Raw genomic sequence first — 27,469 nt, 5'->3', positions numbered from 1 at the left:
AAATGGTCTCCAAAGGGTGGGATAGGACATTTTGAATAAACTTGGAAACTTGCTGTCCTCTCTTCCCTAATTCAAGCTGAGATCATGCAGAATATTCATGCCCAATGCAGTGTGTGTTGAATGATGGGCATTATGGGTATTTGGGTATCACAGCTATATAAAAACCACTGAGGCCTACACAGCTCTCTTTTTCTTGCTGTACTTGAGAAAGAGCAAACCTTCCAATTCTTCTCACCCCCAAAGTTATGGTTTAGTTGATAATATTATGTCACTGCTATTATTTTTTGCCTTTAAAAGCAGATGAGTATACCTAAGCTAAAAGATTGACAGTTGGCAATAATTTTATTAGTAGGACTGCATTAGTCAGAAATAAATTTTTGTAATTAGTGTTATAATAAAAGGAGAGAGAGAATAGCCTGGTGATTAGCATAATTGGTTAAGCATCAAAATAGCATTATTCATACACTTCTTCTCCCACTGAAACCAAATCACTTTATTTCGCCTTCGCTCAGATACCCACTTAGCTATAAGCCTTTTAGGATAGGGATTTGATGTAACTATATGTAACATTGTACAGCACTATATAGATGCTGAAATAAATGGATAAATGCCAGCAGCCAATTTTATCAGTTACCAGTGCTTTTCCAGATATCAGCATTGCATATCCAGATATAAAAAACCCAAGACAGCTGACTTTTAATAAAATGCTGACAGCCACAGGTTGAATATCGGGGGGAATATTGGAAAACAACTTATTTTTGTAAATTTAAGTGCAATCAGAAGACTGTCAACAAAACAATGATGTAAATTGAAAAAAACAACAGCGATGCCCATTTGCAAATAGTTTCAAGAGAGAGTCACAAGTAGCTGCTCTAATTAACGGGTGTGCTACATGAGAGAATAAAAATCAATTTCAGTTCATTCCTGGTGGAGTGTTAACATTGTAGTGTAGTCTTCCTAACTTACACCAAAAGAAAGAAAGATCAACCCATCTTTGTCTGTGGTCTGTAGTACAGATATAGCAATAGGAAAGGAGACAAAGCTTAGGCCTTTATTTATTATGGTCTTTCCCAGAGACATCCTTGATAAATCAGTCCCTTGGTTATTTGAGTCCAACATAAATAATCTAAGAAGCGTAGTTCAAGAAAATGTGGTGCACATGGGAAGAATCTTGGTTTCTATATTTGCTACTCTCCATTTTTTTCCTCTGACACCAATCTGTGTGTGGCAGCATAGAGTTAGAATACATTTTTGTTACGAATAGGTGCACTGTCCAGATATGACTGCCTGGTCCTTAGTAGACCCTATTAAAATCCTTATTTCGATTTCTTACTTTGAGGTAAGCAATCACCATTAAATTCTACCCTTCCAGATCACAAGCAAATTACCTGCTCGCTACTTTGCTTTGCAGGTTTAATTGTTAGAATGATAGCATATCAATTTTAGTGGTTCATTTGAGCCCTTTATTGGACTTTTGAACTGCTCAGATTTAACTACATTTTAATTTTCAAATGTATTTTGATTCCTGTATCTTAAGCCAGAACATTTTCTGTTTTCTTCTGTGTCCTCCTTTGTTCTGGTAAAAGCATACTATTAACAAGAATAAATAAAATTCAGTCTGGTTCAGTGTTTATATGACATATGTGCCAGTGGTGACAGGCTGGAAAATGGATTGGATTTTTGAGTCTGTAAATGGAATGTCCACATTCTCAAGATTGTTATAAATGAATTCACAGGCAGCTGGACTTCCTGTACAGCTATCAGCAATTGATTACTCTGTCAACCCTGGGTTCTATGGTATTTTCAGTTTGAATTTGGTAGCATATTTGTCTAAGGTAGCAAACTCATCATGGTGGTTTCTACATTAAAACAAACACAGGGGGATAATCAGTAACCTGAGTATGTAATTATTTATACAAACTCTGTCTTCCAACAGCAGCACTTTAAAATGCTTAGCTGATGTGTCTACTTAAAATGTAGTGTCAGAATTGCAAAGGTTATGGTGAACAGCAAGGACCTAGAAAAATTAGGTTACAAGAAGTTTCCAATTGTATGTCAATGGGGAAAAAAAATGTTAGATCTTGCAAAACAGGAGGAAGGAATTAAGCCAGGAGCAAGTTTCTTCCTCATTTGAAGAAAAAGTTAAAGCCATTCTTGTGAACCATAAAGGCCTTGGAATCATTTAGGGGCCCTTTTACAAAGGCATGGTAGGCTCTACGTTGGTGTAGCACTTGTCAAAACGAGACTACCACCAGGTTAGTACGATCCCTGGCAGTAAGTTCTGATTTGGCACGCACCTATAATGACAGGACAAATTATTTTTTTTTATTTCCTACCACCCACGGCATTTCTGGCATTAATCGGCAGTTGGTGCGCACCGACTGGTCACTGCACATTTAGCACGTGAGCCCTTACCGCTAGTTAAATGGGTGGCATTAAAGGCTCATGCCATAAATAGGTGCGCACTCATTTCAATTTTACTGCAGGCCCTTTTCCCATCCCATTGAAATAAAGCCCTTTTTCCCAGTCACGGTAGAAACTGGCCAGGCGCATGCCAAAAACACATATCCACACTATCGCAGGCTGCTTTTTGCCGTGCCTTAATAAAAGGACCCCTTAATTTTTGGTAGCTGCAGGTAAGCTGCTAGAGTTTACCTGAGTGGCCTAGTGGTTAGGGTGGTGGACTTTGGTCCTGAGGAACTGAGTTCAATTCCCACTTCAGACACAGGCAGCTCCTTGTGACTATGGGCAAGTCACTTAACCCTCCATTGCCCCATATAAGCTGCTTTGAGCCTGCCATGAGTGGGAAAGCATGGGGTACCAATGTAAAAAAAAAAAAGTAGATATTCTATGCCTATATACACTAAATAAAAATAGAAGAGTTATCTTTTAAATATGTAAGGGGTCCTGACAGTCCCTACCCTTTATCAATAGGGGATGTGTGGAAAGGGTTCAGCATTTATGTGGTCTGCAAGGTCAACACAGAGGGTCAATAGGAAAGAAAACTCATAAATACAAGAAGCTTTACTAGAAAATCTACTCTCACTAAGATAAGCATGAACTTATTTATTTCCTCTAGTACTACGAAGCAGGACTTTTAGGCACCACTATTTGGATGCAAGAGAATAGGTGCCATAGTATAGGCACCTCCCTTTGGGCACCAATACAAATTGGCGTCGCACTTCTCGGCACCCAAATGGGATGTGTCTAAAGTTCCCCCCTCCCCTGCATTCACTAGGATCTGAACCGGGGCCATCTGGGCCGGCACAGGCATTGTGCTTCGGGCAAAAGGTCCTTGGAGCATAAGGCAGATCACAGCTATCCCAGGCAGTGCCTTTGAGGGAGGAAAATTACCTGTTCCGTCTTCTCTCAGCTACCTCCTGGGCAGCTATGCTCTCCCTTATGCTCCGAGGGCCACCCCACCCGCAGCATCATGCCTCTGCTGGCCTGGAAGGACCCTGTCTCAGATCCCAGTGAGTGTGAGGAAGGGGGAGTTCTTAGAAGCTGCCTGTATGGGTGTCCAATAGTGGGGCACCAATACAGCAGTGCCCAAAAGTCACAGGCACAAAAATGGCAGCACCCAAACACCATGCCCACAGTACTCGTTCCTTTTCGATTTCTTTGTTTCTGTTTATGGTGTATCACTTTTCTGAAGTCTTCTCCTTTCATGTATTTGCTCTTCTTGCTTGCATTAGTGCTCAGTAATCTTCTTGCTCTCCTTTTCTCTTGGTTGTAGTACTATTAACCTACCAAACGTTTTATTGAAACTAACACCTTATACCGTGGATCTTGTGTCTTTCTCTGTAACTTAAGTATATTTTTAAAATTACTGGGACAACTAACTAAGCAAGAAAAACAGGTAACAATTTTCTGTAAATAGAATTTCCTGTTCTATTATTTTGATCCCTTGTTACTTTGAGTTCTGTCACTTCTTCTGGCTGACTGCTTTTTTTCAGTCACAATCTGTCTTACTCATAGACTTTGACACATGCACCGTCAGTCACACATAGGCAGTGACTTCACATTCTGCCTCTAGGCCGATATGCAACTGTGTCGTCACAAAATTTCATCCAGCTATATCCAAGCACAGGGACAGCAGTACCACATCTGAACAAGCCTGGCCTTGGGGCTAATAGGCCTGACTCAGATAGTGGTTTAACTGGCTTACTGGTCAAATTCAACCAAGCAAAATTAAACTGTTTACTCCTTAGGTTCTGCCTATTTTAAAACCAGTATCATTTTAATAGGTATATATTTATTACCACAAACAGAATTTTTCATTACACTTTTCAGTATGCCTTGCCAGAAATTTTTATTGCATACTTCCCTGGTACCATAAGCTTGCCAATCTTACACTTTCAGGAACCCATACAATTTCATACTGAATTCTCTGTCTTAGAGAACCACCACATCAGCACATCCTGTCAGCACCAGCTCTTCAGCCCTTCTCCTCTAACTGAAACTGTCCCATCTCCTAGAAAATAGACTCCATCTCCCAGGAGACGGACACTACTGATGTAATTCGTGATGTCATTATTCATGTCACATAGTAGCCTCTTCGCCAATTGGATGTATGCACTAAGACTACTTTTTAATTTTGCATGCATGGTGATTCCAGTTTGCAAGTAATAATCTCCATCTTAACTGCCTGGGTTTTTTTATGAATAAAGAATTTCACAGTTTTCTCACAGAATCCTGTTTCACTCAAAAACATTTTCATACCTATATTAAAGCAAAATTAAGCCCACAACATTTTCCCACATTTATAAGTATTATAAATTATGTTCACCCATTTTTCACATAAATACACTCAGAAAACATCTCAAACCTCCTGATGTCCAGCCCAAAAATTTACAGTAAGACTCCCTTTTAAGTTCCCAATCAGCAGGTCTCCTTAACAGATGTTCTTGACCTCAATTCTAGCTCACACACAAAATTACAATTTTGGCACATAAAAGTTAGTACATCGGGTCCAAAAACCTTTCAGCCTCCTGACCCCCCAAGGACCACAAATAAATGTTTTAAATGTTCCTGGAGCCTGATCCTGGGGACATCAAAAATGGCCCTTAAAAATTAAAATAAACAAAAATAACATGCAGAAGAGTCCTTACCTGGGTCCCAAGATGTCCGTCAAGCAACCATCATTCTTAAATTCAATCTGGTAGGACCCCCTCCAGTGACAGTGGTGCCCATAACCTCACAGCAACCCACTGGATACACTTAAAAATTTGGAGCCCACTGGAGCTCCAGAGCACAACTGAGCAAGTGCAAAAAGCTGCACATGCTCATTACATTCCAGCCCAGTTCCAGCCAATCCCTGGTCTTTCTTAGCTGCAACAGCCATATCGTCTGCTCTCCACGGAAGGGCCCAGTACCCTGAAGACTCAGCCTCCTGAAGTGTTAAGGTGGCCTAGCCATCTGCCTGGGGTTACCATGCGGCCCCTTAGAGGGTCTACCCCAACACAGCTCAGGTCTGCCTGCACCTGATGCTTGTGCCCTATACTAGCACCCCTCCTCCCACCGACTGAGTCTCAACCGCATCTGGGCGAGTCTCCTGCTCTCAAATTATCCCCAATGATTTCTAGTTACTGGAGGCCACACTCCTAGAGGTCCCACAGTTCCCAGAAAGGACTCACAGACCCAAAACACAAACCACCAGGATTCTTTATCAGTCCAGACAGGCAAAGTCACCAAACTGAAAATTATTTATTATCTTAAAAATGAGAACAATGAACAGAAAAAGTGCAATCAGCAAAACAATAACAGGTAACTGAAATATGGATCAATTATAACACTAACTAAACATTTGTTTACTTTCTAAAAAGTACCTGGAGAGATCAGGAAACATGTTGCTCGCAGATTATCAAATATAACTGATCAAAGGCCTCACCAAAGATATCTGTCTCTCTCTCTTCTCCCTGGCTAAGACTGGGGGAAAAGCCAGTAAAATCCAAATGAAATTGAGCTCCTGGGTCAATCAGAGCCCAGAACAACCAGTTTTAAAAGTATATTGCTCACAGTACTGTAGATCAGTTTCTTACTGTCAGACCTGTGAGTTCTTGTACCAAGTAGAGCGCTGCCGAGCCCGGTACTCAGACCATGTTCTGCTTTGCGGCCGGACAACCCCTGGTTTCACCTGCGCTGACCGCCGTTCCCCAGAGGTTGAACCCCTAGGTGTGGGCGGCCTGCAGGGCTTATGAGATAGAGCAGGAAGCGGGGTGATGAATGTGATGGACAGACAGGCAGCAGGCAAGAGAGTGATCCAGGTACAGGCAGAGTCAGTAGGCAGGCAGCAGACAAAAGAGTAATCCAGGTACAGGCAGAGTCAGCAATGAAGAACAAAGTAGAGGAGAAGCACAGTACTGAGCAAGTAACACCTACCAAAGTAGAAGCCGAAGCAAGGAGTCTAGGGAGAGCTCAGCTAATAAAGTGCTGGCGTCTGACATCAGCAGGGAGAAAGGGCACAGTCATAGGACAAAAGCAGGGGAAGGAGGAGTCGGAAAACCAATAGGAGAGAAGCAAGGGAAGCTAGGCAGAGGAAGAGCAGACCCAGGTGGGTGGAAGCAATGCAATCAAGGAGCCTGGAAGCCAGGCAGAGAGAGAGCAGAGCCAGGTGCATGGAAGCAAAGCAATCAAGGCGCCTGCAGCCAGAGAAGAACTACACACACATGGCTCAGGGCTGTGCCAGTCAAGTGTGCGTGTCGACGGGACCCTGCGCAGCCCGAGCACGCTGCTTGCGTTGAGGTAGGGGACATGACACTCACTGAGTGAAACTAAAGAGGAAGTGATCCTGATTAGGAAAGCCGAATATAGTTGTGCTACTAGAGCTTACAAAAAAAAAAAACAGATAAGAATAAATACTTGCATTATGACAGATTTTATAATAAGAGTTTGAAGCAAAATTTACCATTTTATCAGTTTCTAAGGTTAAAATGCTTATGCTTTAATTTGGATGATTTTGAGAGGAAGGCACAGGCTATGACAGGCATTCTCTTTTCTATAAAAACTTTAACATAAAACATGCACCGCCTCCTGGCCACTAGAAGAAATACACTTCAGGAAATAATTAAGGCAATTTTACAGGCTTAATAAACCCACTGTTCTGTCACACCCACGGTCCAGTGAGCGGCCAGAGATATCTGGGAAATTTGACACCAGACTCGGCGAATACTCATGCAGATGTCAGCCAGCTACAGGAAGCAAGTCAATTGCAAGTAACATCAGCTCCCACATTTTGCCCTGGGAGGAAGGTGTGGCTGAGCACCAGAAACGTTTGGCTCAAGATGCCCTCAGAGGTTCGCATCCAGGTTCATCGGCCCTTTTGCAGTGCATTGTCAGCTGGGTCCAGTTACGTATCATTTACGTCTTCTCCCCACCATGCGCATTCACAATGCCTTCCATGTCTCCCTGCTAAAACCTGAAGTGTTATTGAACACAGAGGCTAGATACTCTCCACCGCCTATATTAGCAATTGCCACTGACCATGAATTTGAAGTACGGTACATACTGGATGCTAAGAGGGAGACGACACTATCTCCTGGCCTGGAAGGTGTACGGACCAGAAGATAGCACATGGAAACTTGCTATTAACAAGCGAGCCCCAGTACTCATTAGGCATTTTCATCACCTTTATCCCCTTAAGCCCAAAACTAGGGGGCTGAAGAAAGGACTTCAGGAGGGGGTGCTGTCATGCCCCTCACCTGGTTCAGGAAGCTGCTAGAGTCCTACATAAGATTGTGCCTAAGAGTCTTCTGAGTGTTTACTTACTGGTTGCTGTACTTCCTTTTTATAGCCCTAGATGGAGCACTGACAGATGACCTCAATTCCTGGCTAGGGATATATAAGGAAGTGCTCTACATTCCTTCAATGATTTGGCAATAGGCTTTTAGAGTTGTGCCTCTCCAGTGTTCATTACCTGGCCAGTTCCCCCTTCCAGCCAGGGGGCGTAGCCAGACTTCGGCGGCAGGGGAATCCAGAGCCCGAGGTGAGGGGGCACATTTTAGCTCCCCCCCCCGACGCCGCCACCACCACCACCAACAACAACTTTTACCCCCCCCCCCCTGCCGATGACCCTCTCAACCCCCCTCCCGCCACCAACCCTCCCCCACCATCGCCTACCTTTGCTGGCAGAGGACCCCAACCCCCGCCAACCGAGGTCCTCTTCTTCCTTCATTCTGTTTCCGAGTCTGTCGTCCTGCATGTTGTACGTGCAGGACGTTAGACTCAGAAACAGAACGAAGGACGAAGAGGACCTCGGCTGGCGGGGGTTGGGGTCCCCTGCCAGCAAAGGTAGCAGACAGCGACGGCGGGTTGGCAGCGGGAGGGGGGGTCGAGAGGGTCGGCGGCAGGGGGGTCCAGGGCCAAATCTATGGGGGCCCAGGCCCCCGTGGCCCCACGTAGCTACACCCCTGCTTCCAGCACTGTTTGTTACTGCTTCCAACCCTGTTTCTTCCTGATTGTAGCCCTGCTTGTTTCAGCCCTGTTTGTTACTGCTTCCAGCCCTGCTTGTTCTAGTCCTGCCTGTTCCAGTCCTTTAGCCCTGCATGTTCTTGTCTCCAGCCTTGCTGTTCCAGCTACTCCCTGGCCTCAATTATGTTAGGCCAGCCCCCAAGTGCTCTCTTAAGAACCAACCTCTATACAAACCCTGTCGTATTCCAGCCAGTCTGCTAGGTCCTGCCGAATCCTATGCTTCTGCCTGTCCTAATCAGGTCCTACCTTCTCTAGTTAGTACATAAGTACATAAGTACATAAGTAGTGCCATACTGGGAAAGACCAAAGGTCCATCTAGCCCAGCATCCTGTCACCGACAGTGGCCAATCCAGGTCAAGGGCACCTGGCACGCTCCCCAAACGTAAAAACATTCCAGACAAGTTGTACCTAAAAATGAGGAATTTTTCCAGTCCATTTAATAGCGGTCTATGGACTTGTCCTTTAGGAATCTATCTAACCCCTTTTTAAACTCCGTCAAGCTAACCGCCCGTACCACGTTCTCCGGCAATGAATTCCAGAGTCTAATTACACGTTGGGTGAAGAAAAATTTTCTCCGATTCGTTTTAAATTTACCACACTGTAGCTTCAACTCATGCCCTCTAGTCCTAGTATTTTTGGATAGCGTGAACAGTCGCTTCACCTCCACCCGATCCATTCCACTCATTATTTTATACACTTCTATCATATCTCCCCTCAGCCGTCTCTTCTCCAAGCTGAAAAGCCCTAGCCTTCTCAGCCTCTCTTCATAGGAAAGTCGTCCCATCCCCACTATCATTTTCGTCGCCCTTCGCTGTACCTTTTCCAATTCTACTATATCTTTTTTGAGATACGGAGACCAGTACTGAACACAATACTCCAGGTGCGGTCGCACCATGGAGCGATACAACGGCATTATAACATCCGCACACCTGGACTCCATACCCTTCTTAATAACACCCAACATTCTATTCGCTTTCCTAGCCGCAGCAGCACACTGAGCAGAAGGTTTCAGCGTATCATCGACGACGACACCCAGATCCCTTTCTTGATCCGTAACTCCTAACGCGGAACCTTGCAAGACGTAGCTATAATTCGGGTTCCTCTTACCCACATGCATCACTTTGCACTTGTCAACATTGAACTTCATCTGCCACTTGCACGCCCATTCTCCCAGTCTCGCAAGGTCCTCCTGTAATCGTTCACATTCCTCCTGCGACTTGACGACCCTGAATAATTTTGTGTCATCGGCGAATTTAATTACCTCACTAGTTATTCCCATCTCTAGGTCATTTATAAATACATTAAAAAGCAACGGACCCAGCACAGACCCCTGCGGGACCCCACTAACTACCCTCCTCCACTGAGAATACTGGCCACGCAATCCTACTCTCTGCTTCCTATCTTTCAACCAGTTCTTAATCCATAATAATACCCTACCTCCGATTCCATGACTCTGCAATTTCTTCAGGAGTCTTTCGTGCGGCACTTTGTCAAACGCCTTCTGAAAATCCAGATATACAATATCAACCGGCTCCCCATTGTCCACATGTTTGCTTACCCCCTCAAAAAAATGCATTAGATTGGTGAGGCAAGACTTCCCTTCACTAAATCCGTGCTGACTTTGTCTCATCAGTCCATGTTTTTGTATATGCTCTGCAATTTTATTCTTAATAATAGCCTCCACCATCTTGCCCGGCACCGACGTCAGACTCACCGGTCTATAATTTCCCGGATCTCCTCTGGAACCCTTCTTAAAAATCGGAGTAACATTGGCTACCCTCCAGTCTTCCGGTATTACACTCGATTTTAGGGACAGATTGCATATTTCTAACAGTAGCTCCGCAAGTTCATTTTTTAGTTCTATTAATACTCTGGGATGAATACCATCAGGTCCCGGTGATTTACTACTCTTCAGCTTGCTGAACTGACCCATTACATCCTCCAAGGTTACAGAGAATTTGTTTAGTTTCTCCGATTCCCCCGCTTCAAATATTCTTTCCGGCACCGGTGTCCCCCCCAAATCCTCCTCGGTGAAGACCGAAGCAAAGAATTCGTTTAATTTCTCCGCTACGGCTTTGTCCTCCTTGATCGCCCCTTTAACACCATTTTCGTCCAGCGGCCCAACCGACTCTTTGGCCGGTTTCCTGCTTTTAATGTATCTAAAAAAGTTTTTACTATGTATTTTTGCTTCCAACGCTAATTTCTTCTCAAAGTCCTTTTTTGCCCTCCTTATCTCCGCTTTGCCAAGAAGTCCCATCAGCAACCATCGACGAGGACCTGCATGGCACTTACACCGTACAGGTTGAGTCAACCTCATCATTGTCCAAGGGCACACCTTTCCCAAGCATGACACAGACAATCTCTTCAACAGCAAAATGTGGTCAACTAAATCAAAAGCAGACCAAAGGTTAAAAGAGACATCCAAGGTTGCCCAACATCTGTCCAACTCCACATAGACCTCACTAATCAATGATATCAGAATCATCTCACAACTGTGTCCTAATCTAAAACCCAACTTATAAGGGTACAAAGCATGAACCCCATCAACATGAGCCATCAACTGTTGGCAAAACAATCTTCTCAGTAATCTTATAAATGAAGCAAAGAGTCCTATAGTTCACTGGAACAGATGGATTGAGGGTAGCTCCCTTTAAAATTGGTCAATGGCCTTTTCCAAGATAAAGGTAGCTGCCCAATGCTTTTGTCAACAAAAGCATTAACTGGAATGAGAGGAGTGCTCTGGGTGGGTAGAAAGGGTTAACCCAGCCTGGGAGAAGAACAGGAAAGTTCTGTTTTTGCATAAAATACAAATCCTGGAAAGTTTCTTTGGAGTGAGAGTGTAGTTATTTTGCTCCCAGTCTGAGAAAGAAATATAAATAAAAGTGTGGCTTATAACCCTACAGCCTACCGGAATCAAGCCCGGCCCCAGCCCGCACCCAGCTCAGAAAGAAATAAAACTTTTGAGGTGGCCCTGGTTCAGGCACTGACCAGAAGAGCTAGCTGGTGCCCGAAACCGTGTGGTGAGACCAGGATTACACTTGCATTTGGAAATGTTGAAGAACTGTAAGGTTTCCTCCAGCCAAGTGGACACAGAATTGAGGCAAGAATCAGGACAGCTGTAGTAGAAGATGATGTTGAAAGGGTATACAAGATCTGAAGATCTGCATCATAATAGGGGCTATAGCCTTGAGATTGGACAATGGTCAAGAGAGGCTCCAGGAAGATATTAAATAGAGTAGGAGCAAGTTTGAACCCTGTGGAACACCACAAATAGTTGTGTACATCTGGGAGATAGAGGAGCCAAGAGATACTTGAAAGGTGTGGTCAGAGAGAAAAGAATGAAACCATCTAAGAACAGTGCAAGAGATCCCCCCAAGTGGTGAATTCTGAGAAGAAGAAGGTTATAATCAACAAGAACAAAGGCGGAAGAAAGATCTCAGGAAACAAGAATCACTGAGGAATGTTTGTCCAGAGAAGTTCTTATTTCATCGTTCATAGCCCTATATGCAAACCAACTTGTTGCAGGTGTAAGGCAAATTTTTTTCTTTAAGAAGGAAGGAAGTTGCACCAGCACAATTGTCTCCAGTATTTTGAAGGAGAAAAAAAGATTAGACATGGGGTGAAAGCTAGCAGGATCAGCAGAATCTAAATGTGGCTTTTTAAGCAGTGCTTTTTTTGTGCCGGTACGCGCTGGTACAGCGTACCGGCACCTCTTTTCCTAGGGCCAGCTCACCTGCCCGCCTTAGCTCTCCGACATCCCTGCTCTCTCTTCCTGCCGCTCTGCGACACGTTTAAATCTTTTATTTTTTTCTTTTTACCTGAAGTCGCAGCACTGGCAGCGGTGTTAGTGATAGCAGCAGGCTCACCTCCTCCAGCCTTCCCTTACCGAGTCTCAGTGTCCCGCCTTCCTCTGACGTAGTTTCCTGTTTCCATGAGGGCGGGACACTGAGACTCGGGAAGGGAAGGCTGGAGGAGGTGAGCCTGCTGCTTTCACTAATGACGGCGCTGCAACTTCAGGTAAAAAAAATAAATAAAAGATTTAAACACGTCACTGGGTAGCAGGAACAGAAAGCAGGACTGTTGGGGAACTAAGGGCAGGCAGGTAGGGCAGGGGTTGGTACTGGAACTCAATGGGGGCACGTGGAGGCTGGGGCAAGTTTCTGGACATGGAGGGGAGGATAGGGGCAAAGGAGAATCTCTGGACATGGAGGGAAGGGCAGAGGAGAATCACTGGACATGGATGGGAGGGGAGGGCAGGGCAGGGGAGAGAATAGAAATCACTGGATATAGATGGGAGGAGAGGGCAGAGGAGAATCGCTGGACATGGAGGGCAGGGCAGGGGAGAGAGGAGAATCACTGGACATGGTTGGGAGGGGAGGATAGGGGCAAAGGAGAATCGCTGGACATAGATGGGAGGGGAGGGCAGAGGAAAATCGCTGGACATGGATGTGAAGGGAGGGCAGGGGAGAGAGCAGAGAGCAGAGTTGCTGGACATGGATGGATGGAGGGAAGGGCAGGAGAAATGCATGTATTTGCAAGAGGATGAGCTCATGGGTGAAACATACTGCAACTTACACATGGCTAGGCGCATTGATATCACAGAAGAACAGTTACACTACCATTCTATAATGGAACAATGGTGCATAAGTATTTAATGCTAGTTAATGATAGTGCAAAGAGGACCATCATTAGGTTGAAGAATATTGGTGAGAGTGGTGAGCCCTGGAGTACTCTGCATTCTGCTTTCCATGGGGTGGAGATCGAAGAGTGTGATTTCACTTGGTAGGTTCTGGCAGGGGCGTATCTGCGTGGGGCCTCAGGGGCCTGGGCCCCCGCAGATTTTGCCCTGGACCCCCCTACCGCCATCAACCCTCCCCCGCTGCCGTTCTTACTTTTGCTGGCGGGGGACCCCAACCCCCGCCAGCCGAGGTCTGCTTCCACCTGCCGCTGCCTTCAAAACTTCTTCTTCAGCCGGCGGGGGACCCCAAACCCCCGCCAGCCGCCCCGCGCTGTTTAAAATTCATCTTCGGCCTCCGTGGCCGTGCTGCTGGGATAGGCGGCGCTGTTGAAATCCACTTCGGAGTCTGACGTCGCAGCACGTACAACGTACAACGACGTCAGACTCCGAAGTGGATTTCAACAGCGCCGCCTATCCCAGCAGCACGGCCACGGAGGCCGAAGATGAATTTTAAACAGCGCGGGGCGGCTGGCGGGGGTTTGGGGTCCCCCGCCGGCTGAAGAAGAAGTTTTGAAGGCAGCGGCAGGTGGAAGCAGACCTCGGCTGGCGGGGGTTGGGGTCCCCCGCCAGCAAAAGTAAGAACGGCAGCGGGGGAGGGTTGGCGGCGGGAGGGGGGTGGAGAGACTAAGTCATTGGTGGCGGTGGGGGCTCGGCGGCGGCGGCGGCGGCGGCGGCGGGGGGGGGGGGGCGCTAAAATGTGCCCCCTCTCTCTGGCTCTGGCCCCCCCTACCGCCGGAGTCCAGATACGCCCCTGGGTTCTGGTGGTTAGAAATCCCTTGAACCATTTGAGTACGTTACCTCCTATTCTTATTGTGTCGAGGATTCTTTGTAAGATGGTGTGGTCTACCAAGTCAAATGCACTGGACATGTCAAATTGAAATGGATGTTTTCCCTTTCGAAATTTCTTGTTTGAATTTGGCTAATAGTGTGATTAGTTCCGTTCTATGCTGTGATCGGGCCTAAATTCTGATTGGGACTCATGTAGTATGGAAAATTTGTTGAGGTAGTTGGTTGGCTGTGATTCCTTCCATTATTTTGGTCTGTAGGGATATGGCTGCTATTGATCTGTCGTTAGTGGTATCCTTAATGGGGTTTTGATTTTTTTTTTTTTTTTTTTTAGTGTCCTTTGGAATTGGTGTGAGAATTTGATTCTTAGAACATGAAGTTTAGGTGGAAAGTGATTTGAACTGTGAAGCATGTAGAAGGGGTTTTCATTATGTAGTTGGGACATGCCTCAAGGGAGCAGTGTGCAGTTGAGAATTTTTTTATCGTTTGTGTGACTGTTTCATTAGTGAGTTTTGTGAAGATTATCCAGGTTCTTTCTGCTGGTGTTTCCTCTGGGGAGTGGCCGAGTACGTCTAGTAAATTCTCAAGGTTGGTATTAGCCTGTGATAGATTCTTGCATATGTTGAGGACTTTCTCCTCAAAGTATCTGGCCAGTTCTTGTGCTAGTGGGGGCTCGTTGTTTCCTGTTGTTAGGGATCTGGTATTTAGTAGGTTATTTACAAGTTTGTAGAGTTTCTGTGTAATCTTGGCCTATTTGTTCTTTGTAGTATTTTCTCTTGGTCTAATTTTGTTTTTGTATTTTCTTTGTGCTTCTCTCCATGTGCTGATGGTGGAATATATATTTTTTTTTTTTGGGGGGGGGGGGGTCCAGATACGTTTCTGCTTTCTACTTTGGGCTTTTCATTTTTTTAGGTCTTCATTGTACGTATATAGGACTGAAAGACAGAAAGAAGATAGATCACACGCACACAAAATAGGCAGAATTGCATTGGCTGCACCATCCTGCACTGCCCTGTTGGGTTTATCTTGTTTTCAAGAATATAATTCTCTTATTTATTAGTGGCAGGGATGAATTCTTTCCTGGTTTCCTTCCTCCTTTTCTTCCTGCTTCCCGGATTCTAGGCCCATGCATTCTGTATTGCTAGCTTCTGCTACTAAGGTATCTCTGGGTCTCTCAGCAAAATACTGCTTCTTTGCCAATATTTTCAGCAAGAAATAAGCTAAGACTCTACCCAAACATCAGGAATCTGACATTGAACTGTTTCCTAGGACAATGCCACTCCATGGTCATATGTAACCACTATCTGGACCGCAAACCAAGGCCATGTCAGATTATATCATGGAAAACCTAGCATGAGGCTTTATACATCCTTTAAATCCTCTGTTTGAACAAGGTTCTTTTTTGTGAAAAGTAGAATGGATCTTTCAGCCTTACATCAATTATCAAGGCCTTAATAAAATTGCTGTTAAGGATAGATATCCCCTGCCATTGATCTCCAAATTGTTAAATAGGTTCTGAAATGAAAAGATTTTCACCAAATTGGATCTTCATGAGGCCTATAACCTCATTTGGACCAGACAAGACAACAAGTGGAAAACTGCCTTTAATAAAAGTGGTGCCCCAACAGTTTTCCAAGCCTTTGTCAATGATATCTTCACGGATCTTCTTTCATAATATGTGGTAGCCTACCTGGATAGTATCTTGATCTTCTCCCCCAACCTGACCAGCCATAGACAGTCCTGGAAGTTCTATACCAGCTATTTCAGCATTAGCTCATTGCCAAACTGGAGAAATGTCTTTGAGCAGAAGCAGGTTTGTTTTCTGGGTTACATAATGTTAGATGGATGTTTTGAGATGGATGTTTGTGTTTATGTTTATTAAGATTTTTATAGCACCTGTAAATGACCACGTCTATCTAGGCCCTGTGCAATCTAAAATACCAACAAACATGAAAAGAACTCCAAAAATTCAACAGGAAAGGAGACACCATTCAATCAAGATCAATCATCTGTTCGTATCATACAACAAATCCAGTGTGTCTAGTTATCCAGCTGTAGGACAGATGGTGTGCATAGAATTTCAGTGCAGTAAATTAAACTCTAACATGTAAAAATGAGTTTTTAAATACTTGCAGAGACAGTTTGCTATGGATGTGTGGCGGGTATCCTAGTAAAAGGTTGCTGCTGTACTCAAGTGGTCTGTACTGTGGGTCTCAAGTCTTTTTAGTGTTTCTTGGACTTTGTCAAGTATTATAGGTGATTCATCCAGAACTTTTGTAAGGTACTGGTTCCTCCTATGGCACTACAAACTCTAAGAATCCTTAGGCTGAGATGGCCTTTGACAACTTGAAATGACTCTTTGCCTCTGCTTCTGTGCTAAGCCATCCAGAGCTATGCAAGCCATTCACTTTGGAAGTAGGTGCTAGGGAAATACTACTACAAAGCCTAGACCCCAAAGCTTGGCTCCACCCATGTTGCTGCTTTCCTGGAAATTTTCCCCTACTGAGTGCATTTTTATTTATGTTTTAAATTAATATTTTCAATTATATCTTCCATACAGAATGGATAAATCAGGAAAATACATGAAAACAACAACAACAAAAAGAAAAAGATATACAAATACATCCAGCAACTAGTCCACATTATAGATAGAGGAAGTACATCAACTAAATAAAAAGATAATATGCTCAACAAAAAAAGAAAGAACCAACTGCAAAATTGTCAAGTTTAGGACCCAATTAATCTATCCTCCTTACCAAAAGACCCAATTTGTGGAACAAATTTAACTAGAGGATGTCTCATTTATATCATTTTCCAACTGAATAGGGTCTACAAAGAAAAAAAAATAGTTTTCCTTATGGGAGATCATACACTTACAGGGAAGCTTGAGGAAAAAAGTAGCATTCATAGTCAAAACTTAAGGTTTCAGTCACAAGACTGCTTTCCTGTGCAATTGGGTTAATCTAGGCACATCTGTATACGTTATACTTGGTTTTAATCACGATGCACTAAACACGGGTGATATGGAGTTATAACAGACCGCACATTTATCTAACCAGCTAAGGTAAGTGGAAAAGGTTTTGTTCATGATATCATTGATTAATGTCAGCACAAAATTTAAAATACCCTGTTTAGATAGGATAGGAAGGAAGGGTAAGTGCTGTGATGTTTGGCGGCTATATATCTACTCCATAACATCTTCTGACCACAAAAAGATTCCTGTTTTTTTCCCAAAATACAGTATCAAGATGGAATTTTCTCAACCTCAGAATGAAATGGGACTAATAAAGTTGCATGATTAAGAGGCTCATTTTCAAAGTGCATAGACTTATAAAGTTACATAAGGTTATCCTGGGAGGACTTCTATAAAAGGGAATAATTCCAAACTATCCATTGATGATACCCATCTCCTCCCCTCCTCCACTTCCATTCGCACTATAGAACCCCTTGGAGGATCATAAGGATTTGCAAATGACAAGGAGTTAGCCTGAGGGTACAATAAAACCTCCTTCAAATACTTCCTAAGAAGCTCAAGGGGAGACAGGAAGTGGGTTATAGGAAGTGTAACAATCTCAAATTTGTTGCCCTAAATATTGTTCTCTATCTGCTCAAGCTTAGTAAGTACTACTAAAATGTCCTTAATTTAGCCATTCCCACCACTTGCATTGATGACACCTGGTCCAGAACCCTCTTCAGTCACATTTCTAATGATGTCAACAAAACATCTTTCTCCCACAATTCCTAAACAGTCCTTTTTAGAAAACTCACAATATTGAGTTGCATTTTTCTTCAGAGAAGCCTCAGTCTGAGTCATAATCAGCCATATATTATTCAAGGAAACATTGAAAGGCTAGCTAGCCAGGCCAGACTGAACATACACACTGAAACCTAAGGGCATAGGAACCACTTGAGAAAGGGGAACATCCTTAGTTGTACCAGGGTCAGCAGCTACAAATGGATAAAGTATTCCTCCAGGAAAGAAGCAGAAGCTAGAGTTTGCCCACTACTAGGAGGAGGAAAAAATCCCAAAGCTTCACTCATACTACTGGAAAGCTGGTAGGGGGTTCCACCCCCCCCCCCCCCCAAACTCTAGCAGGGGACAGGAAACTTGTAATTGCCCTTCCTTTTCCCTGTTCGTTTTTACCATAGCCAATACAGGAAAAAGAAGTTCAGATTCCCACTCCTCACACCTTCTGAAGGGTACCAAAGGGGCATGCCCCTATCTGCAGTTGTGTACTGTTCTAGGCTTTGAGGTCATATAGGGACCTTGTTGATGCTGGATGATATCAGCTGGGAGTGACAAACACCAGCCCACAGTTCTCTTTCCACCACTTACTCTGGAAGTTGAAATAAACTTTGGACCAGAATTCCTTCTATCCACAGGTAGACCTCCTCTCTCTCAAGCTGTCCATAGTTAGGAATTAAGATTTTATAAGGATCTTGTCAACATCAGATGATATCACCTTGGAGCACTGCACACCAACTCATAGGTTTCTCTCCACTATTTCCACTGGTACCTGAAACAAACACCATTTAAAGCTCCTTCCACCCACAGATAGATCTCACACTGTCCACAGTAGGCCCTAAAGTCTCACAGGGGTCCGTTAATACCAGATGTCATCAGCTTGGAGTGCTACACACCATACCATGGGTCCCTCTCCACCACTTACTCCAGCTGCTGGAACAAACATTGGACTACAGATCTTTCCACTCACAGGTAGTCCTCCTATTTCTCTGAGCATAATTATGGTGTAGATAACAAAGAACTTCTCACCATCAAGTAGGCCTTGAACAGTGAAGGCATTTCTTAGAGGGGACTACCTTTCTAGTCATAAGCCTGACTGACTGATCACAAGAATCCACTGTATATTGAGGCTACTGGACATTTGAACCCTTAACAAGTCTGTTGGGCCATGTTTTTTTTTTGTTGCATGATTCCAGTTTATCATCTATCATCCCAGCTCAAAAAATGTCAGGGATGATTCACAAATCACCTCTGAAGATAGCCTCAATACAATTGACAAGGGTACCATCATACCTCCTTCCAAGATTGTTGCAAATATCATGAATTCAGAAACATTTCCCAAAAATTCTGTGGTGTAGAACCCCCAGGTCCAATTCCTCCTGGCAAGTGATCAAACGGAGACATAACTCCAAGTTGTCTGGCCATCAGGGGGAGGGAGGGAGGAATCCTTTAGAGCATTGGAGCCTTCTGTTGACCCTCTATGAACAAAGACTGTGCATCTTATGTTTTGGCCCTGCTTTGTATGCTAGGACCAAGATTCCTCTGTGTGGCATCCTACAGCCATTTCCTGTACCATTGAAGTCTTAATCTCATCTTGCCATGAACTATATAACTGATCTCCTGCCTTTCTGCACCTGTACAGCAATTCTATGGCTGCTGATCAGCTTTCTCAAATGGCACATTTTATTTCTATTGCCAGGTTGTCCTCTGCTCCCCAACTGGCAATCATAATTATGAAAGAGATTATGGTGATTATTTTAGAAGCCATGGTGGGGCATAATCAAATGGGGTGCCCAAGTTTTCCTGAGGCCGTCCTCGCAGGACGTCCCCACGAAGGGGCGGGGAAACTCGTATTATCGAAACACGATGGGTTTCCATCTTTCGTTTCGATAATACGGTCGGGGACGCCCAAATCTCAACATTTAGGTCGACCTTAGAGATGGTCGACCTAAATGTTGAGATAGAGATGGTTGTCCCCGGTTTTTGGCGATAATGGAAACCGAGGACGCCCATCTCAAAAACGACCAAATCCAACTCATTTGGTCATGGGAGAAGCCAGCATTCGTATTGCACTGGTCTCCCTCACATTCCAGGACACCAATCGGGCACCCTAGAGGGCACTGCAGTAGACTAACTGATGCACTAACTGAACGGAAAAGGCCCTTCCCTTACCGATCCCTTAGCGATTCGGAAAGGAATGGGCATGCATGAAGGAAATTGCATGCAAATGAACTGCTCACTGTTAGCTCATTTGCACACGATTTCCTTCCTAAGGAGGGGAAGCTAGTGCAGAGCAGCCAAGCATAATGCGTGGCTGCTCTGCGCATGCCAAAGACAGCTTCATACACACAGACAAGCTGCACGTATAATGGCCGTCTACAACCTGAAATAAATTGCCATCTACAACCTTAGAAAAATACAAGTCCAGGTGAAAACATCCAAATGCTCGTCAGTGATGTCTTTTTTTTTTAGTCTTTTTTAGAGGATGGGTGAAGGACGTCCTTTGACGATGTCCAAAATGTGGATGTTTCTGTGAGAAGGACATCCATGCCTTTGCTATGCTTCTGGCACCCTTTATTTATTTGGATTACAAGTAGCACCAGTAGGATTTGAACCAGCCACTTCTGGATTGCAAGACCAGTGCTCTAACCACTAGGCCACTCCTCCACTCAACTTCACGCCCTTGAAATTTGGCCGTCCCTGTGGGGGGGCAGCAGTTCAGGACGTCCAAAATGTTTGAAAGAAGGACGTCCATGTCTTCGCTATGCCTCTGCCGACTCACACATACCTCCCCCCCAGGGACCTGCATACTGCTGTGATGGACCTGAGTATGACATTTCAGGCTGGCAAAAAAAGTTTTTAAAATTGTTTTTTTCAGGGTGGGAGGTGGTTAGTGACCACTGGGGGAGTCAGGGGAGGTCATCCCCGATTCCCTCCGGTGGTCATCTGGTCAGTTTGGGCACCTTTTTGAGGCTTGGTCATAACAAAAAATGGACCAAGTAAAGTTGCCCAAGTGCTCGTCAGGGATGCCCTTCTTTTTTCCATTATCGCTCAAGGACACCCATCTGTTAGGCACGCCCCAGTCCCACCTTCGCTACGCCGCCAACATGCCCCCATGAACTTTGGTCGTCCCCACGACAGGAAGCAGTTGGGGTCGCCCAAAATCAGCAAAATCATGCCAATTTGGGTGACCCTGAGAGAAGGACGCCCATCTCCCGATTTGTGTCGAAAGATGGGTGCCCTTCTCTTTCAAAAATAAGCCTGCTAGTCATATAAACCAGCATTTAGACGTGTATATTGCATATATGACTAAATCCAGATTTTAGAAATCCAAAATATATGGGATTCATTTTTGAAAGAGAAAAATGTCCAAAAAGTGTCATAAAGCAACTTTTGGATGGATTTCTTCTCAAAACGTCCAAATCGGTATTTTTGAAACCTATTTTGCAAACATCCATCTATCTATGCAGTTCGTTTGCAGTACATCCAAATCAAAAGGGGTATTTTTTGGGTGTTTTAAAGGCTGGATTAGGGTAGGCTTAAGGCGTGCCTTACACTTGGATGTTTTACAGCCATAATGGAACAAATCCAAAATGTCTAGGGCAAAAACTTCAATGTTTTAGTCTAGACCTGTTTTTACAATGAATAAAATACAAAAAGGTGCCCTAAATGACCACTGGAGGGATTCAGGGATAACCCCCCCCCCTTTAATCCCCCAGTGGTCACTGACCCCCCTCCCACCCCCAAAAAATGTAAATAAAAATAGCACTCACCAGCCTCTATTAGAGCCTGAGATGTTATAGCCAGGTCTAGGAGCAGCATACAGGTCCTTAGAGTAGCATAGTGGTGGGTGGTAGTGGATTTTGGATGGTTCAGCAGACAAGATAAGGGAGCAACGGTAAGATGTGTACCTGGGAGCATTTATATGAAGTCCACAGCAGTGCCCCTAGAGTGCCCCATTGCTCCTCTCCTGGATGTCTAGGAGACCAGTCTGCTAAAAATGCTGGCCTCTCCTACATCCCAATGGTTTGCTTTTCTACGTTTTTCACATGTACATTTTTTTCAAAAATGTTCTGAAAAAATAAATACACAGAGATTAAATCTTGTTTCAGACATTTTTGTTTTTCAAAAATAGTTATATTTGCTATTCGGATTTGGGATGTTTATCACAAAACATCCAAAGTCCGACTTATACCTCATGTTGAAAATGTCACGCCACATATCCACATTGCAAATATGTGCATATGGCAATGGGTCATCATCTGGGCACATTTTGGGCAGGACCATGGCAAGGCTAAAATATATATATATATATATATATGTATACTCCCAGTTTCAGAAGGGGGATGCACATTTATGTCCACCAAAATCAACTTCAAGAGTTACAGCTGATCGAAGGGACCTCTTTTTTATGTGAAGGTGTTCATTTTGTTTAGTGCTTTAAAGGAGGGATTAGGGGAGGTTACCTCCTTATTACCCCTTATTCCAGCACTTTACTGCAAGGATCAGGGGAGGTTGCCATGTTGGCCTTGTTGATAATTAGACATTAAGACTTGCCAGCACATATATATCCATTCCTGCACGTATTTTAAAAAAAGACTCTGTTTTCTAAAATAATAGTGGAAATCGACACATCCCATTTTGGATGTTTAAATTCCTATTTCTACGTTATATCTAAAATGGGAATTTATATGCCCACATAGTATTCTAGTCTTTATTATGTTTGATTGAGGACCTCAATTTGTTGTCAGATTCTGAAAGGCCTTTTGCAAAAAATTGGATATCACATTGCATTTTTCTTCTGGCTACCATCTTCAGACTAATGGCCTGTCTGAATGAATCAATCAAGACCTAGAACAATTTGATGTTTTGTGTCAGCTCACTCAAATGATTGGATGAATCTGCTTGTTTGGGCTGAGCTTGCCCACAGAAATCACCTGAATTAGTCTATGGTATCTCTCCATTCTTTGCCATCTATGTCCAGCATCTCATCTGCTGTCAATGACTCTGTTTGTCACTCCCAGCATATCTAGAAGTAGGTAGACTGCAGCTTGAAGAAAACAATGATACAACAAAAGAAGTTTGTAGACTGGCATCACAGGGAATATGTGCTTGAAGCTCCTATGTTGAAAACTGGGTTCTAGATTCATTGAACTTTATGCCATCATAGAAAAAAATCAATCCAGTAACAGTGCTTCTGCTACTTGCTGACTCCCCAAAGGTAACCTCTGCTTTTCAAGTCTTCTTATTGAAGCCTATTGTCCTGGATCCTTTTGGTCAGCAGTGGGATCCTAGATCCCATTCTAGTGGATAGCCAGCCAGAATTTGAAGAGATTCTGGATTCTAGAATATTCTACCAGATGACTCAAAGTGCTTTGGAAAGCTTTTCGATCCAGAGAAGAGATCCTGGGTTGAATCGACCAACCTTCATGGCTTTGTCCTCCTGAAGAAATTTTGTCTCCAAATGTTCTGTGGGTCTTTCAGAAGCTGCCCCTGCTAAATTATAGACAAAGAATAAAAAAGGCAAGATCTATAATCAGTAAATCAGCAAACAACAGATCTATAAACCAACAGTGGTCGCCAGTCAGAGTTATTATCAGTGATGCTACTTATATGGATTGGCACTTAACTTCATATGCTGGCTGGGCCAACTGAATATCAGGCCCAAGGTTTTAATATTTTTCATATGAACAAAAAATCTATTAAAAATATTATCTGCCAAAACTAATGTAAGAAAACATTTAATTTACTGCACAACTTACTTACAGCATTAGCTCAGTATTAATCAATGGTGCCCTTCTTAGCTCATTCTAGTACTGCAGAAATGCTTAAGAAAATGCGGGGAATAGGAAAAGGAGATGTCATAATGCCTAGGCAAACCTCTCCTTTTGATCCAACTATGTAAAGGAAGATAAATGGCAAGATGTGCAGACATACTTTACAGTTCAGAAGCCAAAGTTTCCAAAAGCTATCAGCACAGGATCTGCTCAGTAATTGCCAGCTATGTCCTTCCATTGCTTGTAACAGATACAAAGCAGCTGTGCTTTGGTAGAGGCAGGAATGAGAGACAGGGGAGGAAGCAGAGGGGCAGGGCCATGAGCACTAACAAACACTAGAACCAGCTGTAGACTGCAGGTCACATTTCCACTGCAAGAAAACATTGTTGTTTAATATTTGCCAGACACTGAAGCAATTCATCACAAGGTCTAAGTGGAACGAAAATGTCTGAAATGGCCTGTTGAAGATTAACTGGATGTATCACATTTCTAGTGTGATCACCTAAATGAGAAGCAAAATATAGTAGGAACCTTGTTGTGAAGACACACACTCATGTGCTGCAGTAGCATAGCTCCCCCACCCCCTCCCTGCCTTGCTCACTCTAGTAATGTATTAAGGAAATCCTATTGCCAGAATACTTGTGTTCATTAGAGGGCAAGGAAACAATACAGGAGAACTTTGGCCTTGCTAAATTCCTTTCTTCAAGCTGAGGATGTGTCATTAAAGATTGTACTGCAATAATAAGTCCTGTCTATTGACTAAGGACATATACAGTTCTGAACATCAAGTTCACAAAGCATTAAAGGAAATAGAAACAGATAAAAGCCACAATACACATCTATCTCAGATTGTTCAGGTTAGTGAGAAACTGATTTGCTGACTTGTTATAAAAAAACAAGAAAGCTAACTGCTAATATCTCAACCTTAAACTGCCTTTAACATTAAATACAACTGTTTTCCATTTGTTCCCATGCTGGATTCTAAGTTTCTTTCCCTTATCTGGCAACACAGAAAGCATGAGTTATCAAATCAGTCTCTTCACATCCCCTGACATTCGGTGACCAACAGCACCACCATGCTGTTCTCTAACTCCTTGCTTCATGGGTTCTCCTTCAAATCACTCAAGTTCCATGGTTTCACCTCTGTTGCAGGCAGGATAACTTGGTTGGCCTTTGTTTTATCAATTTGCCCTAGGCAAGGATTAATTTACAAAATATAATAATGTATAGGGAGAGTAAGTATTATAGTGCTAAACCAACACAGTGAATAATAAAATTCTTAAGAAAATTCTATTATATAGGAGGGAAAGACCTCATCAAACTATGGCAACATGTGAATTGATGTCATGAACTACTCTTTTTGTGTTCATTCTTGCCCACAGTTAAAACAGTAATCATAGGTCATAAACCTTCTTTAAAACAAAATACTGTCCAAAAATATATATTTAAATGTGCCACTCAATTAGACTTCAATCATTGCACGAAAACAACACTTATCTTGTATCACCACTCTCGTAGTGTCCACCATCAAAGGCACAATTGTTTGCATGTGATAATACACACTTTCCTAGTCTGAAGCATACGAAGAAAGCAGTGCCAGTCCCGACAGGGACCCATTTCATGCATAATCAGCGCTCTCTGATTGGACACTATTTTGTTTTACAGGAGGTTTTTGACCTATGATTACTGTTTTAACTGTGAGCAAGAGTCAACACAAAAAAAGTAGTTCATGATATCTATTCACATGTTGCCACAGTTTGATGAGGTCTTTTCCTCCTATATAAGAGAATTTTCTTAAGAATTTTATTATTCACTGTGTTGGTTTAGGATTACTTAGCCTGTACTTTTGAGTGAATATGATCCGGGTTTTGTATTTCAACACCAAGTTTTAGTAATGCACATAAATGAGTACATATTAGGATGTAAAAATTGTCCCAGGCTTTCTGACAGCAGTGGCAAGAGCTAACCCGGTCTGAAAAGTCACCTGTCTCCACCTATAAAAGCATACGTATTGCAATTTAACCAAATTAGACAAGCAACTCAGTCTTGTTACAGAAAAATACGCATTAAAGGAGATACAGGAAAAAGAAAATTTAAAAACATAGAGGCCCTTTTACTAAAGTTTAGCATGTGCTATGTGCCATGTAGCCCATAGGTATAAAATAGGACATGCAACATGTAGAGCACACTAAGTAAAAGGGCCCTATAGGCAATATTCAAGCAGGAAAGGAAAAGCTCTGTTAGACCCCAAATAAGTGGGAAGACGAGTAACAAACTAAGGGATCCTTTTACTAAGGTGCACTGAAAAATGGGCTGTGGTAGTGTAGGCGCATGTTGTGGACGTGCACAGATCCATTTTTCAGCACAACTGTAAAAAAGGCATTTTTTAAAAATTTTGCCGAAAGTGGACGTGTGGCAAAATAAAACTTGGTGCACATCCATTTTGGGTCGGAGACCTTACCGCCAGCCATTGACTTAGCGGTAAGGTCTCTCGGGTTAACCATGTGGTAATCGCCTACGTTCGTCAAGTCAGAGTTACCGCCCGATTTTCACCATGCGCCAGAAAATGAAATATATTTTCCGGCGCACATAGCAGACCCACGCCAAAAATGAAATTACTGCATGGGCCACGCGGTAGCCAGGTGGTAACTCCAAATTGACACGCGTTGGGCATGTGTAGGCGCCTACACGTCTTAGTGAAAGGGCCCTTAAGGGTCTCTTTTACTAAGCCATGCTAGCGATTCCCAACATGGCAAATGAGAGGAAGCCCATTCAGTTCCTATAGGCTTCCTCTCATTTGCACATGAGATTTGCCCTAAAAGGGTACTTTCAAAGAAAATAAAAATTATGTAGCAATGCAACAGCAAGCCAACATTACATAACCCCTTGTTATGTTATGTTGTATGTCAAATAGATTCTGAGCGGATCACAACAAGATTTAATCTACAATCTAGGAGAAATACAACCTTCACAGAAAGACAACACTATTCACAGAATATATATTTTTACAAATATATATTTGTAACCATCAGTTTTTTGCTCTGTGAATTTAACAGTCTAATCTCTTAATAGCAAACTCTATAAATTTACACAGTCTTTTTTTATTATTTATTATTTACGAGGTAAAGAGACTTCAGATCTCCGGTGCCATTCTTTTTCCTTTGAACAGCAACACTCCGCTATGCCGCTGGTTTTTTATAACTGCCAGTGCGGTAACATGCGGGAATCCTCATCAGTCTAATCTACCTCTTTTTATTTATTATTGCAGTTCCTCAGTATATATATCTGCAATATTTTCAAAATTGCACTTATCTTTTCTTCGGGCGTTTTTCAGATAGGCTTGATTTTAAAGATAAATTACACATTACTAACAATAGTTCCACAAGTTCATTTTTCAATTCTATCAGTACTCTCGGATGAATACCATCCAATCCAGGAGATTTACTACTGGTCATTACATCCTCCAGGTTTACAGAGATTTCATTTAGTTTCTCTAACTTGTTGGCATTGAATACTATTTCTGGCACCAGTATTGCTCCCAAATCTTCCTCAGTGAAGACCGAAGCAAAGAATCCATTTAGCCTGTCCGCTATGGCTTTGTCTTCCCTGAGTGTGCCTTTTACCCCTCGGTCATCTAGCGGTCCAACCGATTCTTTTGCCAGCTTCTTGCTTTTAATATACCTTAAAAAAAAATTTACTGTGTTTTTGCCTCCAACGCAATCTTCTTTTCAAAGTCCCTCTTTGCCTTCCTTATCAGCGCTTTGCATTTGACTTGGCATTCCTTATGCTGTTTCTTATTATTTTCAGTCTGATCCTTCTTCCATTTTCTGAAGGATTTTCTTTTAGCTCTAATAGCTTCCTTCACCTCACTTTTTAAACATGCTGGCTGTCGTTTGGTCTTACTTCCTCCTTTTTTAATACATGGAATATATTTGGTCTCGGCTTCCAGGATGG

The sequence above is a fragment of the Microcaecilia unicolor genome, chromosome 4, assembly GCF_901765095.1.
Source record: "Microcaecilia unicolor chromosome 4, aMicUni1.1, whole genome shotgun sequence".
Lineage (NCBI taxonomy): Eukaryota > Metazoa > Chordata > Amphibia > Gymnophiona > Siphonopidae > Microcaecilia > Microcaecilia unicolor.
This window is presented reverse-complemented; position numbering follows the sequence as displayed.